At 40.3% G+C, this 18,562-nt stretch overlaps 1 long non-coding RNA gene and 1 other non-coding gene across 2 annotated transcripts in view; one reads left to right on the top strand and one right to left on the bottom strand.

Moving 5' to 3' along the window:
• Positions 1-18,562, top strand: part of LOC123001713 (uncharacterized) — a 340,673-nt gene that overhangs the window by 227,187 nt on the left and 94,924 nt on the right. The window lies entirely within an intron of this gene.
• TRNAG-GCC (transfer RNA glycine (anticodon GCC)) lies at positions 14,669-14,739 on the bottom strand. Its single transcript has one exon. It is a non-coding gene; the product is annotated as a tRNA-Gly (tRNA).

Genomic DNA, 18,562 nt, shown 5'->3' with positions numbered 1-18,562 from the left:
TGTTTTTATTCTCTAAGAATGACTTTTTCCTTGCCCATTATGGATTATGATGACTTCCTTATAAAACCACCTTGTAAGAGCACTAACCCAAATCTTGAGAAGTTCAAGTTTTATGTGATTCTAGTTCAAAGTCAAGTTTTAAACAACTAGATGGTATGTTGGATAAAATCTGCCCTGCAAACACACACACACACACACACACACACACACACACACACACACACACGTATATATATGCATGTATAGCAATAAAATCTTTTGAAAGCATTGGCCTCTTTTTACCACTGTAGCTTCCTGTTTGTTTCCTATTTTGAGGTATGTCTTTCTAATCCAGGGAGATACTCTTCTTTGGTTTTCAAGAATAAATATGTATTTAATCATTTTCTTCACCTCTTTTCTATCATTTCATGAGTTGGGGAGAAAGGAGGTGATTTCATGCTGTGCTTAACCTACCATCTTAAATAGAAAGTCCAGTTTAGATTCCCTGTGTCATTTCATGAGAAATTTCATATGAGAAAAATTGACCTGTGTGTTATCAGTAGTTTTTTGTCTTTTTAAAATTATTTTGTTTGTTTGTTTGCTTGTTTATTTATTATTTTTTTAAGTAGGCTCCATGCCCAACATGGAGCCCAGTGTGGGGCTTGAACTCACAACCCCATGATCAAGACCTGAGCTGAGATCAAGAGTTGGCTCCTTAACCAGCTGAGCCACTCCAGGACCCCTGTTTGTTTGTTTTAAAGATTTTTTATAATTTATTTGACAGAGAGAGAGAGCACAAGCAGGGGGAGTGGCAGGCAGAGGGAGAGGGAGAAACAGGCTCCCCATTGAACTGCGAGCTCGACTCGGGCTCAATCCCAGGACCCTGAGATTATGACCTGAGCTGAAGGCAGACGCTTAACCAACTAAGCAACACAGGTGCCCCATTTTGGTTTTTTAGATTTTTGGTTTTTGTTTTTTTTTTTTATTAGAAGTCCCCTCCACCTTTTTGGCATATGTTGACATTGTCTCATTTGCCAAAGCATTTTCTCGTATTGGTCTAAATAATAAGGTACAGTTTAGTAAGTAAAGCCATTGAAAGTCTTATTAATTAATTTTATATTTGGAGAGGAGCACTAGCTGAGAAAATGTCAAGATTGTTGTGTGCTAACAAAGATGTCACAACTTTGCAGTATGAACATCATGATTCCTGCTTGGTTTTTGATTCTGTTTATGTTATTTAAACTCTTGAACACTGACCCTGGTGTCATTGTAAAACGGACTTTATATCATCCTATGACTCCTCAAACATTTTTCGTCTCAAACAAACAGGAGATGGTAAAACAGTTTTATCACAGCTACCATCTGAGTTCTATTAAATGCTGGAAGCATAGAGCATGCCAATTCAAGGACCTCTATCCCAATTATTTTGTGATAAAATGAAATCCCCTCAGCACGGGCTTCCTCTGAAGTAGGATGAATACCATCAAATTCTTCAGTGGATCCCTCCGCACCTTTTCATGTCCCTCACATAGATAATGAGAACGGTACAGATCCCTGTGGAGTGCCACTTCTCTTTCTCTTCCTTCTTTACCTGAGGATGACTTTCTATGCATTTACGCTCTGAATAGGAACCTCCAGTTCACTCAGTAGCCACCTCATAGTCGCGCATTATTCCAACTGTGCGAGCAACAGCTGTGAACGAGAGAAATGCATCTCATCATAGAGCTTATGGAGCTCAATATGTTAGTTCTGTTTATTCAAAAGACCACCTGTGTTTCTGGGGAAATTGGAGAAGTTCCAAAGGAGAATGAAGACACAGCAGACAGTAATGAAACCTTCCTAGTTGTAAGGCAAAGCATCATAGCTTTGGGTTAAAAACAATGTGACAGTCCTGTGGGAAACTTGATTTCTAATATCTATAGCAGAGCATTTTGGGTTAGAATATTAATTAGCAAGTAGATGGCTGAAATGCCCAGCTCCCTTTTCTCACCTATAGAAAGGATACAAAATCATGACTACCACTGGAGGAGAAAAATTACCTTGGTATACGGGATGAAATGCCCGTAGTTGTCCATTTTTTTTTAAAGCTATGTTTTTCCATGTTTATATTAACATTTGTGGAGGTTGTTTTATTGACCCTAAACTTATATATACATATATAAGTTTATATATACATATATAAGTTTATATATACATATATAAGTTTATATATACATATATAAGTTTATATATATATATATATATATATATATAAATGTTTTTGTTTCTCTTGAATAGATAATTCCTCTGTCTCCTTCAAGTTGTTGAGGGAAACTGAGTGACCTGGCAGCTCTTCAGCAAACTTTCCCCATCAATAATTTTGTTACCATGATGATTCCTGACGTAAGAGGAGAATACTGGAGAGAAAGGTTGAGTGGTGAATGAATGATTGAGCAATGCAATGTGATACCTGGTGTTCTTTTTTTTTTTTTAATGATTTTTTATTATATTATGTTAGTCACCATACAGTACATCCCCGGTTTCCGATGTAAAGTTCGATGATTCATTAGTTGTGTATAACACCCAGTGCACCATGCAATACGTGCCCTCCTTACTACCCATCACCAGTCTATCCCATTCCCCCACCCCCGCCCCTCTGAAGCCCTCAGTTTGTTTCTCAGAGTCCATAGTCTCTCATGCTTCATTCCCCCTTCTGATTAACTCCCCTTTCTTTATCCTTTTCTTCCCCTATCGATCATCCTAGTTCTTATGTTCCATAGATGAGAGCAATCATATGATAGTTGTCTTTCTCTGTTTGACTTATTTCACTTAGCATTATCTCCTCCAGTGCCGTCCATGTTGCAGCAAATGTTGAGAATTCGTTCTTTCTGATGGCTGACTAATATTCCATTGTATATATGGACCACAGCTTCTTAATCCAGTCATCTGTTGAAGGGCATCTCGGCTCCTTCCACGATTTAGCTATTGTGGACAATGCTGCTATGAACATTGGGGTGCATATGGCCCTTCTCTTCACTACGTCTGTATCTTTGGGGTAAACACCCAGTAGTGCAATGGCTGGGTCATAGGGTAGCTCAATGTTTAACTTTTTAAGGGACCTCTACACTGTTTTCCAGAGTGGCTGTACCAACTTGCATTCCCACCAACAATGTAGGAGGGACCCCCTTTCTCCACATCCTCTCCAACAATTGTTGTTTCTTGCCTTGTCTATTTTTGCGTGATACCTGGTGTTCTATAAAACAAGCTGTTGAGGAAGGGCAAGCGCAGAATTGGCCTGACAGGATTACCTAAATTGAGTACAGCCTCAGGAGAGGAAAAATGCAGGGAGTTCCTTCTGCTTTCCCAGCTGTGTCCACGATGAGACTAAGTTTGGAAGATACAGTGCCATGATCTCACAGAGATTCTTGGGTGAATAGTGTTGTTATTGTTGGTGGATCTTTCTCGAACTTTCTCCTGCCTCCTTCAAGACTCTGCAGCAAAACTGAGGGCCTCCCTTCACCCCGTCAATACTTTTGCATCCACCCTAGCTAGCTCCGGCATTGTGGGGACCTTTTCCAGGTTGTTTCTTTATATATCCTCTAAGTGCAGCTTGGGCTCCCGGAGCAGCTCGAGATTATTCTGCATTAGAGAAAACAGGTACTTGGGATTGAGTTGATTTACAAGTTGCTCCTTTTGAGTACCTCCAGAACATTCTTCATCCTGGTTTGCATAGCTTTGTGATGAAAGCCTAGATACATGGTAGGGAAGAGAAAACTTTCCAAATAATGGGACGTGCTCTCTACTCAAGTTCTTTATTTCTTTGCACATCTTCTATAGTGGTTCTTGCAGGACTCATGGACTTTTTTTTTTTTTTTTTTTTTTTTTTTTAATGAGGTTTGGTAAAGGTTCAGGTTGTGAAAGGAGGCATTAGATATAAATGTGGTTTTTTTTCAGGCTACTTCTTGCCAAAAGCCAACAGAACGTCAAAGAAAACAGAATATAACCTCAGCAGAATATTGTAGTGGAAGACAGAGGGCAAACATACATAGGATTAGCGTGTAAGGCAGAAAAAAAGTGTGAAAAATGCATGGTGGCAAGGCAAAGCTCTCGGTTTTTGAAATGTGTTATACATATATGTGTGTGTGTATATATATATATATATTTTTTTTTTCTTTCTTTCTTTCTTTCTCTTGCTTCCCCCTGCACTTGCGGTATGAAATTCTTGATGCTGCTGGAGACAGGATCCGCCGCACAATGAGTATTTGTGTGGATTTCATCCTGGGCCGGGGCGGCTGAGCATTCTAGTTGTGACTAGTTAATTGGTAGTGAAAAGGAAATGCCTAGACTTGCCTAGGAGAAATTTCCCAACTGTTCCTCTTGCAGCTGGTCTACCTGAGAGTGGAGTGGCAGCCCCAGTTACAAGGTCCCACCATTGAAACCCCACTCTGCCAAGCATTCGATGCCTATTTCAGGAAATAAAATTCCCTTTGCTATTTTCTCTCTCTTCTGTCTTTACCAGAGTAACAGTGTGAGTCACTGAAAAATTAATTGGGGTCCTATCCTTTGTGCTGCCCTCTACCCTCTCACAAAAAGAATAAGATAAATTTTGTCTCCCTTTTAAACAAAAGAAACATAAACAGTGTTACTCGAAGGGTGGTCCAGGGGACCAGCAGCCTGAGAACCACCCAGAAGCTTGTGAGAAGTGTGTATTCTTTGGCCTTACCTTAGGCCTACTGAATCAGAATCCCAGAGGTGGAGACCAGCAATCTGTGTTCTAAAAATTCTCCAAGTGAGTTTTATGAACTCTGAAGTTTGAGAAGGAGGGGGGAGAGAGGAGATAACCTTTGTTTTGAGTCCATCCAAGTTTGTCTTTCTGGATTATTCTCGGAGAGAAGAGGGCATTTGGCAAATGGTACCCATTTGCATGGAATGCCCCAGGATGTGGCAGAACCTCTGAGGAGAGGCTCTGGGGACTGATCACCAGGTGTGTGACCTTGAGAGTGGCAGTGAAGATCCCAGTTTATGGGTTTGGCTTGGAAAGTACAGACACCATCCACGTATTTGCGTACCACGTGAGCTTGGGCAGTGAGCATCTCTGGGGAGGCCATCAAGTACAAAAAGCCAGAGGTTCCTGGACCATGTTAGCCCAGGGTTCTCAAATAATCCCAGGAAAGTGGGGAACATCAGTATGGATTTTCTTCTGATTTTGGCTTATATGGAACAAACACAATTTAGTTCACTTTCAAAAAACAAATAAAATAACACTTGAGTATACCATAAAAACCATTCGTAGACTTAACAGTAGGAAGAAATGGTATTCAAAAAGGCATGTCAAATATGGGAGTGTCTTTTTTTACCCCCTCTGTTTTTAGTAAAAATGGGGCATTCTTCTATTCGACATTCTCTGAGAACTGCCCCATGGAGGTGTTTAGTAAACTCTTCCTGGTTAAACTAGCAGGCAAAAAGGAAAACATGTCTTGTCCTTATTTGTTTCTATATGAAAATTGTTTTTGAAAGCACTAGTGGACAACAAAAGAAAATGAAAGTGACATGGCTGATTGGTTTGCAGTTGACCAGCAGAAACCCATATGTGTTGTAGTGGAAAGAGGGCAGGGCTTGGAGACTTGGCTTTGACTCCCCGCTCTGCCACTTAACTAGCTATGTGACCTCGGGCAAGGTTATTTCATGTTTCTATGGTTTGGTTTCATCATAACCTTGTAAGGCTTCATTTTATCACGATTCGTATAGCTCACTCTTTCTCATTATGGAAGTTCTGCTTAGATATCTGCTGAGAATGGGCCTCCCTGACCTCCATATTTAAAATATCCTCCATTCCCTATGCCATTCTGTCCTTCTGTTCTACTCAGTTTCCTTCTTGGTGTTCACCTGGCTATTGTGTTATTTATTTGTACAATGGCTTGCTGATAGTCTGTCTCCCCCCTAGAAAGTAAGCTCTATGAGGAAACTCTTTGTATCTTGTTCGTCCATGATAAGAAGAGTGCTTGGCAATAGTAGGCACCCATACATATTTGTCGAATGAATGATCTGCAAGATGGTTACAATAGCATAGACCTTCTGGTATTTTTGTAGCAATTAGGTAACCTAATCTAGGTGGATGCACATTCATGTCACTGCAGAGATCACCCCACAATGCGGTTAAGAACACTGGCTTTGAATTAGAGAGACCCAGGTTTGATAGCTGGTTCTCCTGTTGACCAGTAACAGTAAACTGGGGCACGTTACTTTACTTCTTTTGGTCTGTTTCTTGTCTGTAAAATGGGCTAGTTACCCCTCCTCATGGGTCTGATATGAGAGTTAAATAAAACAATGTCTATGAAGGCTTAGAGCGCATAGTACACAGGAAGAAGTAGCTGGGTGAATGAGTGAATGGATGAAGTTCAGGAAAGCACTTTGAAAAAAGCAAAAACCTATAACAATATAAAATGTTATTATAAATATGATTAATAATAAGCCCCAAAGAGCTTTCTTGTATGAGGTCCTCATGCCCATCTCCTCCTGGCGGAGAAACATACCCAGTGCGGTCACAAGCACTACCACATCATGTACTGGGAAACACTGAAGGTACACACCTTTCCCAGCTTCATTGTCCTGGGAAATCATTGATGACAACCCATCTCACATGGGAAAAGAAGAACAGCCTCAAACTCTGGAGCGCATGCCAAGCGACCTCTCTTCTGGTTCTGGTTCTGTCACTAATAAGCTTTGTAATTCTGGCAAGGAATAACCTCCGGATTCCAGGTTATTTATCTTCAAAACAAGAATGAAGACATAGAGATAGATGATCTTGAAGGCTTTCCTCAGTTGTGAACATGCCATTAACTTATTTAGTTTCTTATAGCTTATCTATAAGGATTTTTGATTTCCTGAGCCCCCTTCTAACCATGGCGTGGACAGTCTATCCAATCCTGACACATCAGTTAGCACCTCCCCTAAAAGCCCCGGCACATCTCAGGGCTTCATTCCCTATGCCATGACTTTTATTAAGATGTCTTATTGAAATTGTACATTGGCGAGGTGCCTGGGTGACTCAATTGGTTGAGCGTTGGACTCCTGATTTTGGCTCAGGTCATGATTTCAGGGGTGGATCGAGCCCCTGATGGGCTCTGTGCTGGGCAAAGAACCTGCTTGAGATTCTCTCTCCCCTCTTCATCTGCTCCTCCCCCACACTCCATCCCCGCTTTCGTGCACAGGCTCTGTCTCAAAAAAACAAAAAACAAAAAACAAAAAAAAGAAATTGTGCATTGTAAGTACTAAAGCTGTCATCATTCTATTTCCTGTTTTACTAATATTAGGGGGACATTGAAATATTGACATTTGTTTGGAGGACAAAGAGGGGTTGTCCTTTTTTTTCTTTTGGTAAATGAAGTTTAATTTTACTCCATGAGAAAAAAATTTAAATAGGTATATAAAATATAGTATTTGTATTTTATAAATATTATAAATTTACAAATGAATTTATAGAAAATATATATTTGTATATATTATATATTCTGTAAAAGGAATTGTAAGAACTAGGAAGAGTGCAAGATGCTGCCCAAATGGACTTAGAATCAACCCTTAAGTGTGTTTCAATGCTTCTGTACTGAGTGGGAACAAAATGAAATGAAAAGAGTACCTATAATATGTCTTATAAAAGAAGTTTTTGAAAAGGAGAATTTTTGAAAGGATCTCCTTAAGCTGCCCATCTGCCTGACTATTTTCAACTCAGAACACAAAGTGCTCTGGATGAAAGTCTTCCTGGCTGACCGTGAGCTCTTCTGGCCATGGATGGAGAAATCCTATGGAATCCAGGTCCCTCTGAGGCTTGTGGAATGGACCTCAACCTTCTAAGCTACAAGTCTCAGCTCCTGGTTGGCTGATGCCCTCCGCCGAGGGCACCAGGTTTATTCCTGGGCTGTAACAATACCAAGACCCTCCATGGCTTTGTGGAAACAGATAAGTTACTTCCTTGAATCGTTTTTTCCCCTCCGGTCCTCCAGCTTGATAATTGCCTGAATCACATAAGCTGGTACTTCATTACCCCAGAACACAATCCCAATATTCATACAAAATGATGCCTGATTTATTATTTATACAATCCTATCTTTTCACTGACATCAGAATTTCTGACATTTCATTTGTCTTTCCATTTCTATCAAAAGTTATTATATTTTCTTTCTCTCACCCCATCAGAATCTTGAGTTTATGATCATAAGAGGTTGCGGAGGGGGGAAACTTCAAAAGCAGGTTGATGAAGTGATTGTATCTGTAAAGAACCAGCATAATGTTCCATGTTGCATGGTTACCCAGTGTTAATGTGTGTACTGATGAGCACCAAGGTGATAGAGGTCTTTTTTTAAAATGAGATAGGAGACTCAATAGAGCATTTTAACGCAGCCTCATCTCACTCATCCTCAATTATTAGGGCTACATTCACTACTGTTTTTAAAAATGTGCATGCAAATGGCATCATTAGTCTATAATTAATGCTGCTTGTCCCTGGGAGCTCTGCAGTGGCCTCTGGGTGATGTGAAGGACACTGTCTGTGCTGGCTGCCCTGTGTTCTCACTACTGTTATTTACTATGTGCGGTGAGCGTGGGCATTACATGGGCTTCTATTCCCTGCCATGCTTCAGTGCTCCCTTCTGGTAAGCAGGCAATAAAGTCAAATTTAAAGGAATCCTGGTCTTCCAAAGAGGTCAAAATAAGTGCTCAGAGAGCATTTTACAGTTTTCTTGTGCATATCAGATGCCTTGCTAAGTGCCTTCCTGTATAGAATTGAATCAGGGCTGTTGTCCATTTGGGGGGGGGAAAGTGTCCATCCACAAACAAAGGCTCACACTTGTTAGCATATGATTTTGCATATGATTTGCATGTTAATGGTCTAATGTCAAAACATGCAGTCATCTACCTGTCCTGGTTCCTTCCCCTCTATTGTCAGGATGGGCTAATTGGTCTTATTAAAATTAACTCTTGGGTTTCTCCAGCCTCAACTACAGCAAAATGAAAAGCTGCTACGATGACAGAAGAGGTGGTAAATTGTTCTGATTCTCCTGGAAGGTCTGTCATATTGCTGGGAACAAGCTTAAGTAAAGAAGTCAGTTGCATGGATGAAATTCTCAGTTTGTGAGACGGGAGATTGATTGTTATTTATCTTGGTCTCCAAGCCCAAAAAGCTTTTTCCTTCTTGTAGCCCTGAAGCTCCGAACAACAGCTATTTGAATGTTCTGTCACTTATCCCCTCCAAATGGACTTATTTTAAACAAACACACAAATAAGTCTGTGATCACATCTATGAGAGGTGCTCATATTTCTATACAACTAAATATTTCAGATGCTTAGGAATAAAACGAAATGAAGCACATAGCAAGTAGAAAATTTTAATGAAGAGCATATTTGTCCAAGGACGGCACCCTAGGCATCATTTTGATGGGTAGAAGGAAGGTTTGTTAGTGAAAGGTGTTTTCCTCAAATTAGTAGCAGAAAGAGACACTGCATCTGGAAATACTTGCTAATAAGGGTGAGATGTTTGACTTCGGAGTCCAATTAACTCAGAAGTGACTGTAGCTCTCTGGTCTTATTAGATCTGGCACATACAACCACACACACACACACACACACACACACACACACACGCTCCTCTCTGATAATTTAAAGAATTATTTAAGGAATGGCAATGTTTGTATACTCTTGCTAAGAGATTTAAGGTTATGGTTAAGTCTAAGCACTCTGTGAGAAACACAAAGAGATATAATGAAATCCCTGCCTTCAACTATGATCTAGCTGGGAAGACAAGTCAAATTCATATGAAAATGTAGCTAAAATTTTACAGACCACAAATGCGCAAGAGTCGAAGGAAGTAATGGTGTTAAGGAAGTTCTTCATGAGTCTCAGGAGACAGCAAGGACAATTACATTATCATTCGTTTGTCCATTTACTCAGCTAATATTTATTAAGGGCCTAGGTATTAGGCACTATGCCTGGTGCTGGATATAAAGCAATGAGTGGAGCGCAGTTCCTGTTTCCTGATTCAATAATAAGTAATAAATCCTTTAATTTGTATAGTATGGAAGGGTTTATGGAACTCTTCTTGTATTTCATATTTAACTGTATGATCAACACAACCTTAAGGTGATGATATTTGTTACCCCTCTTTTTGATGAAAATATTTTCAGAGAGGGAAATGAAGGTTTAAAGCCCCTCAGAAATCAGGTGGCTGAGGCAGTGTTGAACTCCCTTTTTCTGATTTCAGGTCCTCCACCATCTCAGAGTATACTAGAGTAGAATGATCTAACTGGAGTAAAGGTTTCATGTATAGGAAAAGTAGGGAAGGTATCTAGAGAATTTGCTAAGAGTAAGGCTGCACAAAGCCTTTAAGAATAGGCTAAGAAATTTGACAATGGGAACCAGTAAATTTTGAATAAAGAAATCTTAGGAAAGAGAATAATACCTTAATAAACATGAAACCCATGATGGAACACAGAGCTAGGGCAAGATGGAGAAATTGTGGGTAACAGATTCACCACTATCCCACCACAAAATAACAACCCAGTTTACCCCAACATTGATTGAGCAGAGCTGATTTTCATGGCTAGAGGTTGCCAGAGAATGGGGAAAAGAAGCAAATATGAGAATGCTTATTGAAAAATAATTGGTATGTTGATGACTGCTTTGATATGAAATTAGGGAAAAGGATAAGAATAAAGTCAGTGTCCATCATACATAAATATAAATTCAAAATGAATTAAAGACCTAAATGTGAGACCTGAAACCATAAAAATCCTAGAAGAGAGAACAGGCAATAACTTCTTTGACATCAGCCATAGCAACTTCTTTCTAGATGTGTCTCCTGAGAAACAAAAGCAAAAATGAACTATTGGGACTTCATCAAAATAAATAGCTTCTCCACAGTAAAGGAAACAATCAACAAAACTAAAAGGCAACCTATGGAGTGAGAGAAGATATTTGCAAATGACACATTTGATAAAGGGTTAGTATCCAAAATATGTAAAGAACTTATAAAACTCACACCCCAAAAACAAATAATCCAATTTAAAAATGGGCAGAAGACATGAACAGACATTTCTGCAAAGAAGACATCCAGATGGCCAACAGACACATGAAAAGATGCTCAACATCACTCATCATCAGGGAAATGCAAATCAACACTGCAATGAAATATCACCTCACAACCTGTCAGAATGGCTAAAATCAAAAACACAAGAAACAACAGGTGTTGGCAAGGATGTGGAGGAAAAGGATTTCCACTGCGCTTATGCACTGTTGATGGGAATGCAAACTGGTACAGTCAATGTGGAAAACAGTATGGAGGTTCCTCACAAGGTTAGAAATAGAATTACCTTATGATCTAGCAATCGCACTACTGGGTATTTACCCAAAGACCACAAAACACTCATTCAAAGGGATATATGCATTACCAGGTTTATGGCAGCATTATTTACAATAGCCAAGATATGGAAGCAGCCCAAGTGTCCATCAACTGATGAATGGATAAAGAAGAGGTGCTATGTATATATGTAATGGAATATGATTCAGCCATAAAAGAATGAAATCTTGTCATTTGCAACACTATACAGAGCTAAAGTATTATACTAAGTGAAATAAGTCAGAGAAAAAAATACCATATGATTTCACTTATGTGGAATTTCAGAAACAAAACAAGCAAAAGGGAAAAAAAAATAAGAGAGTGACAAATCAAGAAACAGTCTCTTAACTATAGAGAACAAACTGAGGGTCACCAGAGGGGAGGTCGTGGGGGGGATGGCTGAAACAGGTGACAGGGATTCAGGAGGGCACTTGTCCTGATGAGCACTGGATGTTGTACAGAAGTGCAGAGTCACTATATTGTACCCCCGAAACTAATATTACACTATATGCTAACTAAGTGAAATTAAAATAAAAACTTAAAAAAATTAAGTTGGTGTCTAAATTTTGAACTTGAGAAGTTGAGAATCATAGTTCTACTGTAAAAAAAGGAAAAAGTAGGAGCAATTGGCCGGAATCTTATCTCAGGGGAGATGATATGTTTAGTTTGGAGTGTGGAGAAGGAAATGATATTGTAATTCTCAATAGATAACACACAGTTGTCAGCTGATGTTGAAGCCTGGGGTTCAGAGGAGAGGATTAGAAATACGGATTTGACAGACTTTTTCAGAGCGAGCATCATTTCCACAGTGGAAGCCTTGCTGCTAGGTGAGATCTATAGGAAATGTGGACAGTGAAATGAGCAGAGGGCTAAGGACTGAATGAACATTGTCCAGTCAACCTGGCTTCTTGATGAATCATTTTCCTTTTTTTGATTGATCCTCAGTCTTTCGGAAATGCCAACTTAGCTAATGTTACGCCTCTGCATGCTTCAAGTAGCTAATGAATACAGTCCTGGACAGAGGAATCACCGTAAGCAATGTCATTTCTCCTGGGTCATCCTGGGCTTACTTCTGGACCAAAAGCAGTTAAGTGCTGATTCAAGAGCCTGGAGGTAGAATCAAGACGTGCCCTGATACTATTTGATAGGGTGTGTGTTACAGTAAGAATTCACATTGGATCTTGTCGCTGGTTCCTGTCCAGATCTTCTAAAATGTTTGAAATCCCCTGAGTGATAACAGTGTTTTTTGTGTGCTAATGAGATGCCTCTTGCCTGGGACCTCTAGATAGCTTCTGGATGAGGACTGGTTACCCAAAAGACCAAGTGGGGATTAGAAGTTTGGAAATTTTAGCACCTCCCCTGCCCATCTTTGGGGAGAAGAGGGGGCTGAAGATTGAATTCAGTTACCAACGATCAATGATTTAATTAATCATGCTACATAATGAAACTTCCATAAAAACTCCTGAACAACAGAGTTTGGAGAGCTTGGTTGGTGAACACATCAATCAAAGTGCTGGGCAGATAGGAAATCTGAAGAAGGCATGGAAGTTCTACGCCTTCCTTCACCCCATACTTGCCAGGGACATCTCTTCCTTTTGACTATTCCAGGGTTGAATCCTTTATAATAAATCAGTAATAGTAAGTAAAACACTTCTGTGAATTCTGTGAGTCACTCTATTGAATTATGAAAGCTGAGAGGGAAGTGGTGGGAACCTCTGGTTTTGTGGTCAGCCTGGCAGAATGACAGTAGCCTGGGCACCCCACTGCCATTTGTGTCTGAGGTAGGAGCAGTCTTGTGGGACTGAGCCCTTATCTATGAGGTCTGATTGTCACCCCAGGTAGTGTTGAAATAGAATTGAATTGTTGGACACCCAGTTGGTGAGAGAATCAGAGAATTAACTGGTGCTTTGTAAAGATACCATGTATCTGGTGTCCGGGGCTGGGGGGTGGGGCGGGGGGACCTCTCTATAGTCCTGGAAGGTGCAGAGCTGATCAGTAATATTACCAGTTCTGGTAATTCACCATTCTTGGCTCTCTGTCCTGACCAAGGGAAGTGTTTATCTGGCTCTTAGTCATGAATGTCACCTTCCTGGAGCCATATGTCAAAACATTCATTGCTGCAGAAAATTTACACAGAATGGTGATTAGAACGTTACCCCCCCCCAAAAAAAATCTCTGATAATAGGTTCTAGTAAAGTGTGTGGTGGCAGATGCCCATTCTGAGGATAGGAATGAAACTATACTTTGAGGATATGCAGACCAGGTAGACTGATCACTTGTCTGAAAAGCATTGGCAGAGAAGAAGGGAGCTACATGGCCCAATGGTCTGGGGGCATCCTTGATTCAGCCGATGGTTACTTGGGTCTCCTCTGTAGGGAGTCCTGTAATCCTGCCTCAAGCATGTGGTTGAGAGCAATATTGTAAGTTCGATTGCTATGAAATGACTTGATCCAGCATGGGAAATAAATCACAATTAGGGATTGTAATAGGTATGGAGGAGACCAGGAAGGTGTGCCAAGATTTCTAAAAAAAAAAAAAGAAAAAAGAAAGATTTTTAAGCTTGTAAATGGTAGACTTCAGTTTCAACCCATAGGATTTGTGTACATGTGGGAAGGATGTAGGTCTCGTTTTACAAGAAAGCTGAGGTGGCTCTTCTGGATCTCCGACTAGTTACCAGCAGGTCAGGGACAGAGCCTGGGACCCTCAGTCCCCTACTTATATCCTTCTCCTTCTCCCCACTGCCTTCCTGATTTTGTGCATGCCCACCATGCTGCAGGCCTATCTTCTCACAAACTTGCCATCCCTCTGCTTTCTGCCACGGTGTTTCCTACGCTTGTCCAACTCTTTCTCTTACTTCTCTGCGTTGCATGCTACCCTTCCCTTGAGATTTATTACAAATGTCCTGTGCCCCATGAAACTTCTTTGAAGTCCCTCCTACAGTTCTCTCTCCTAATTAATTCTTACAGCTCACTGATTCATGCTCGTATGGTCCTTATTTATGGGCTGTTCTGAATGTCTGGCCAGACTGAGAGCACTGTTGGAAGGAATATGCCTTATACACATTTACTTTATCCACACTATCTATTGCATCTTTTTGTATAACCTTTATTCCTTTTATTTTTTTTTTTTAAGGATTTTATTTATTTATTTGAGAGAGAGAGAGAGCACAAGACAGGAAGAGAGGCAGACAGAGAGGGTGAGGTGTGCTCCTGCCGAGCAAGAAGCCAGATGTGGGACTTGATCCCAGGACCCTAGGATCATGACCTGAGCTGAAGGCAGACGCCCAACCGACTGAGCCACCCAAGCACCCCAAAGCGAAGTGTCTGCATTGGCCGGGAATCAAACCTGGGCCTCCCGCATGGCAGGCGAGAATTCTACCACTGAACCACCAATGCCATATTTTTATTTCTATATTTTTCTGTTCATGATGTTTTTGGTCTAACTGGCCTAAAGATTTTAACACTAGTGAACCAGAGTGACCTCTTTCCTCCTTTGTACACATCTTCCTGAATCACTGTCCACATAGATCTGTGTTACAGAAAATACAATGTATGTGGGTAACGATAATAGGAAGTGAAGAATAAACATCAATAGTTTGAATTGAAGACTGAAGTTAATTTAAAACCTAATTATCAGGGACTTCCTCAAGACAGAGGGTGTGACTTAAGTTAATAAACTTCTCATAACAGGCATTCCTGAAATGGAAAGGCTTTTTCTCACACAGAACATACTTTATTGACTCTTCTGTGGGCTGTATTCATAGTTAGGACTAAAAAATCCAGTGGGTTTAATTCCCAGGAGTGTCTCAACCCTGGAAACAACCTTTTTTCGAGGAAGAAGAATGCTACTGATCTGATGTGGTTTTAGGAGCACTGGGAAGGCCCTCTTCCCACCCATTCCCTCCAGCCCTGGAATACCAGTTCTCACTTGACTATTAATAATACAAACAGTATTGGGGCGCCTGGATGGCTCAGGCCATTGACCACCCAACTCTTGGTTTCGGCTCAGGTCATGATCTGAGGGTCATGAGATGGAGCCCTACGTCTGCTTGAGATTCTCTCCCTCTGCCCTTCCCCTGGCTTGCATGCACACTCTCTCTTTCTCTCTCTCTTTCACTAATAAATAAATAAATAAATAAATAAATAAATAAATCTTAAAAAGACAATAATGGAATAGTATTAAAAACTTTTAATAGTCTCGAAAGGCCAAAAACTTTACATAGCAAATCAGCAAAAACTTACATTAAATACCCCTCCGAGAGGTAATACAATCACAAGTTAAAGCTACGTTAAGGCTGAGGGTAGGAGAAAACAGAAAGGAGCTCTGTAACATTGCAAGGTGGTGGGGGAGGAAGAAACATGATCTAAAGTAGACGGGATGGACAGGGCTGCTGAAAGCCCCAGAGAAAATTCAACACACTTCACACGGTTGCCCTGCTTACTGAGACACATTAAGGATGAGATAAGGATTCTTGGTCTCCAACTCTCAGTTCCAAGTTTCTTACAAAAAGTAAATAAATACGCTTCACAAAAACTGACTCTTCGTAGAACCTGGCCCAATTATTTTGCAACCACTTATTTCTAGGCTCAGAAAGTTTTCCCCAATACAAGTCTGGATCTTGAGACTGTGATCTGATTTTCAACCACGAGTGTGAAAACATATTTTCCTATTCTTAAAGCTGATTTCTGGATTGCTTGACTAAGTCACTTAAAAGTGATGTACTGAGTAAACTCTTAAAGAGAGAAGTAACAAAGACTCCTTTTTTTAATTTCCAGAGTCAATAAAGGATTCGACATCCCCATTTAAATCCAAACATAAAATAGATACCCAGGGACTCAAAAGGTAAGAAAGGCATCCCATTCTCACATCTTACTCCGTGGTAAATGGCCTCATTATAATACTTTGCTGATGTGAACACGACTTCCCAGTTCAGCCACCTCCAGATAGTAGGAAGAAGTGCAAGGCTCAGATACAGGAGGGCCACATGGAAAGGACCGCAGAACCACGCCAGAGCGCTTAGGATTGTCGGCCATCTTTGTTCACAAATTTTGTGACATGGAAACAATCTTGACTGATGTTGACGATTCTTTCTTAAACAGCTGTGAAACTATGATCCTTCTGGGAGTAGGCTACGCCATCTCCCTGACTTGACAAGCTCAAACAGTTTTCCAGGAGGATCCCTCATATTAATGCTTTCATAACAATTAAGTTTAAAAAAAGATATAATGTCAAAAAACCTTATTCTCAAAGGCAAGCTTTGGTTCTTTAAAAAAATGTTCAGGTTTCTCTTTCTTTTATATCCTTTCCTTCTAGCAAGTGTTCTTGGTCATAGCTTGAATTGCTGTTGCATCGATTCTTTTTTTTCCAAAAAATTAGAACCTTCTATTTCTTTCTCTGACTGGGCTTCACACATTTTGTCTATACTCTGGCAAAGAACTGCTTGGCAGAGCATTGTCTTGGGGCTTCCTCCCCTTCTCTGCCTTGTGCCAGACACATTTGTGGGTGCTCCTTCCTTTAAACCTGCCCACTAACCGAGCCTTCACTAAAGGAGCTATCCCCCTCCAGCTCCACATTCTTCCTCAGTGGTTGACTATGACGGGGAAAATAGGCGTACGAAGCATTTTGCATTCTCTGGATGTACCACACAGTAATTCTGCTGTCTGAAAACTCTGTAATGTCAATAATTGATGCACTTGAGAAGTGGTAATTAAATTAGTTAATTATGCTGGTAAAATTACATGCAATTATGTGACTGCAGGGTATGTTTAGTAAATTAGGCTTTCCCATACTCACTACATATTGTGGTGCCAATTTTGTTCCTTGATGATTAGGTAGCTTTTGATACTTCTTAATTGATTTAATACCTGGATCTTCATTAGCCCTTGATTGCTATGCTATGTATGTCTGACATTTTTTCTCTCTGATATTTTACTGAGATCGTACATCAGGGGAAAATATACGTACATGCTTGGGAATGATACATGTATATATGTGAATATATTCACATGTTTCTCATTTAAAACGTTTAGATGTTGAAATATCACCTCCCCCACGCCCTCCCACCTTCTGAGAAAGAGCTAATCCTAAAAGTTGACTCAAATAGAATCCAGGAACTTAACTCTTCTTGGACACTCTAAAAAAAAAAAAAAGAAAAAATCATGTTTAATTATTTTGCTTCTGAAATATCAATACAAATAGTACTAGGCAGTAATAGAAAGAAGCAGAACAGCAGAATTTTTAGGAAAGTTAATCATTTTATGTCTCGACACATATGTAAGATTTAAATAAGGTCTTTTATCCATGAGGAGGTAACTGAAAGGTTATATGTCATAGAAATTGCAAAGCTGTCACTTGACCTTTAGAGGGGCATAGTCCACCACAGGTTTCTCACGTACGTTAGTATGTCCCTACGGAGCAATGAGAGTAAAGGGGACCATGATTGCGATGGGTGGGGTTCATGGATAGAGCTTCTTGCTTCAAGATTTGCAATGACCAAGAGCCGGAAGGGAGCCTGGGAATTGCTTGGTTGATTCCCCACATATAATAGATGAAGAAATGAAGATCCCATTGACTGCTTTGTGGGTATTCTCACAGCGAAGCAATGACTAGGTTGGGTCCAGAATTTGGGTCTTCCGCCCCTCTGGTCAGTGGTAATACACCACACACTATCACTGTATTTTTTCTACTTTGTCAGTTTCCTATCAGTCACTCTACACCTTTGTATTGCCTTTACTCAGACAGAGGCTAAGCACATTTTCAGAAGAGCTCCTTCTTTAATTATAACCTGAGGGTCAGGAGGCAACGTGAGTTACTTAGAAGAAAACATACCAATTCTGTATGGGGGAATCAGAAACTTAGTCTTTTCTGTTTGCTTCTTTCTTAAGAAGTCAACTCATCTGCCAGCACCTGCAACTTCTATATTCTATATCTCATCCATAATGTAAACAACAAGGCACCCCTAATGTGCAGGAAGTTTCTGGAAAGGAAAATAGTCTTACCAGTGCTGGGAGGAATGGGCAAGTTTGACCACTACTGGGGACTCCTCTTGTCCCTCTGAAGCCAGAGAGGTGGACAGACAGCCCAAAGCCTCTGCTGGTCCTAAGTTAGAGTCCGTGATGATCTGGAAAACTTCATTTCTGAAATAGATAAGCAAAGACCACTCCTTCATGGTTTTTTTCTTTTTCTTTTTGATCCTTCAGTAGATGAAAAGGCATATTA

Source organism: Ursus arctos, unplaced genomic scaffold (assembly GCF_023065955.2).
Source record: "Ursus arctos isolate Adak ecotype North America unplaced genomic scaffold, UrsArc2.0 scaffold_31, whole genome shotgun sequence".
Taxonomy (NCBI): domain Eukaryota; kingdom Metazoa; phylum Chordata; class Mammalia; order Carnivora; family Ursidae; genus Ursus; species Ursus arctos.
This window is presented reverse-complemented; position numbering and strand designations above follow the sequence as displayed.